Below are 2,734 nucleotides of genomic sequence, written 5' to 3'. Positions count from 1 at the left end.
AGATACCTATAATTGAAAAGTCCTCCTGGTTCCATATGCTACCTACACAGATTAGAATAGTCGATCAGGACCAAAATTGGTGTCAGGGCCCAAATTCAGACTCCATACTCTATAGTTTAAGTTGGCTTATATAATTTCTAATTGGAGTTTGACGTATTTCTTCCTCAGGCTTGGCACGAGTTAGACCAAAACCTCGACCCCCAATCTCAATGTGTTGTTGAGTCAACTCCTCTTTGCGCTCTAGCATTGATCAGGTGGTATCTTTCAAAACCATTTATCAATACTAGGTCTATAAAATACAAAAAATATGCAATGAGTAGCATATACAACACATATAAAATAGGCACTAACTACAACTTGCTTGAAAACTAACTTCTAGAGTGCAATTTATTTTGGGTTGAATTGTGTATCATTATTTGATCAATGTTTTGAATCACATGCCGCGATTCAAAATGTCGATCAAATATTCATACACAATTTAACCCAAAAGAAATTATACATTAATTCATGGACATTGGAAAATTAATTCCATCAACTAGCTTATAGTAAGAAATTTGATGACACCTATTGTTTCTTATTTTCTTTATTTTCATTTTGTTTCTTTTACTTTTTTATTTCTTTAATCATTTTCATCTTTGGAGGATCCAATAGGGTGTTTGCTAAAGGTTAAGAAATATTTTTTATGGGAGGGATTCCAGCAATAGATTCCTTGATAGAATGGAATATCTTCTTATATCTAGAGTTCTCATTTAAAATTATCTTGTACATATTTATGATCTTTGAGAGTTTGCAAGAACTTGTAAAGCTCCAACATTGTTTAAGGATCGACTTGTTCTTTGTTTAGAGTGAAACATACACTTTCTTGTCTATTTATTTTATAGTGTAAATTTATAGGGTAGTCATTGAATTCTTCGAATATGTCTAGGATTATTGGTATTGGTGTGCTAATGATTATGAATGAGCAACAAATCTTTAAAATTCTCCTACACTTATCTCATCCTCATTGGGCAAAATTTTTAATTGGCTTCTTTTCAACTTTAGGTATCTCCTTAGTGCCATTTGAATTTTATTTAATATAACTTTTGCTTGAGGGGATCATTTACATGTTTTCCATTTGTTTGTTATCTTGAATTAACTTTAGTTTCAATCTAATATTATTCTTTCTTGGCATAAAATATACTCTTAGCAAGTTTCTCTTGATGTAGTTGAACATATTAATGATATTCAAAGTGACTCAAGTTGTTGGAATCTTCCTTTCATGAGAGGTGACCATCAAACATCATTTATTTGTAATTTGTGCAACGATTCATTCATTTGAGTTTTAGATGTAGATCTAAATTTTCCACAAACATGTTGATCGTTTAAACTTGTTTGTTTCCCTAGAATGGGAAAATGAAGGGTTCAAAAAATTTCGGTTCAAATATTATAATATTACATTATCAATATTTTATTGTATATATTAATAACAATCCATAATAGTATTAATATATATGATCAGGTAGTTGATTATTAATTGTTTGGTTTCCTTTCTAGAATAAAAATTCTCTAGTATATATTTTCCTCTTCAATAATATATCTCCCAAGGAGACCATGAGAGTGCATGAGTGGGAAAGCGCTCAATCGGCGCGAGGAGCTGCATGCGTATAAACAGAGATATCCAATTGCAACGAAGGAACATGCCAAAGATGAAGAACAATGACACAAATGCTAGTAATGTTATCTTTGGGACCAATGTATCATCAGAAGACAACCGCCAAACATAGAAAGAGTCGCGATGCTCCACAACCTACGTGCAAGGGGGTCTCAAACCGAGTAAGGGAGTGAGAGCCCCAAATATAGTTGGGCAAGGTACTCACTCCACACTTTAATATCTTATTAATAAGATCGAGGAAATGGCACGAGCGCACGCACAAGAATCCTCAAAAGAGGAGAGTTCGAGTGACAAGTCAAATCCAAGTATTTCGAAGATGAAAAACCAGGATCAAGACAGATTACTAGGTCCATAGAATTCACTGGGATAAGCTGTATTGTTAAACCAAACAAAACAACAAGCAATGAAACCAAAGACAGAGAGAGCCGCCAAACTATAGGATAAGTAAGCTTCTCCGGACCATACAAACGCGCGGCGAGCCCACGCAAAAGGTTTTGTTAAGATGTGCCAGATACCACCAAAGATACAAATGGAACCTAACCACACATGTCCTCCAATTAGATCTTCTAGATTGTCAACGCTAACAATCCATCCCTCCCCTCCAAAAGGGGATTTGAGTAAATAACCAAATATAGTACTTGGGTTAAGCGTAAGGTTCGTAATTTTTCTTACATCTCCACCGCCGGGAGCCCAAGTATCATGTATGCCACCAAAATACAAAGCCTTAAACACTAGGAGAAAAGCACCAACACCTAGCAAGATTAGGTGAATACCTAAAATTGTGGTCATTTTGTTCCTATCTTTCCATACATAACCAAAAAATGGAAAAGATTCTTCTAAAGTTTCGGGTCCAATTAGTGCGTGATAAATACCACCGAAGCCTAAAACTGCAGAAGAAATTAAGTGAAGTACCCCGGATACAAAATAGGGAAAAGTGTCCACGATTTCCCCACCAGGACCGACTCCCCATCCTAGAGTCGCTAGATGGGGAAGTAAAATCAATCCTTGTTCATACATAGGTTTTTCCGGTACAAAATGAGCCACTTCAAATAGATTCATTGCTCCAGCCCAGAATACAATTAA

The sequence above is a fragment of the Cryptomeria japonica genome, chromosome 3, assembly GCF_030272615.1.
Source record: "Cryptomeria japonica chromosome 3, Sugi_1.0, whole genome shotgun sequence".
Taxonomy (NCBI): domain Eukaryota; kingdom Viridiplantae; phylum Streptophyta; class Pinopsida; order Cupressales; family Cupressaceae; genus Cryptomeria; species Cryptomeria japonica.
Note: the sequence above shows the minus strand (reverse complement) of the source record.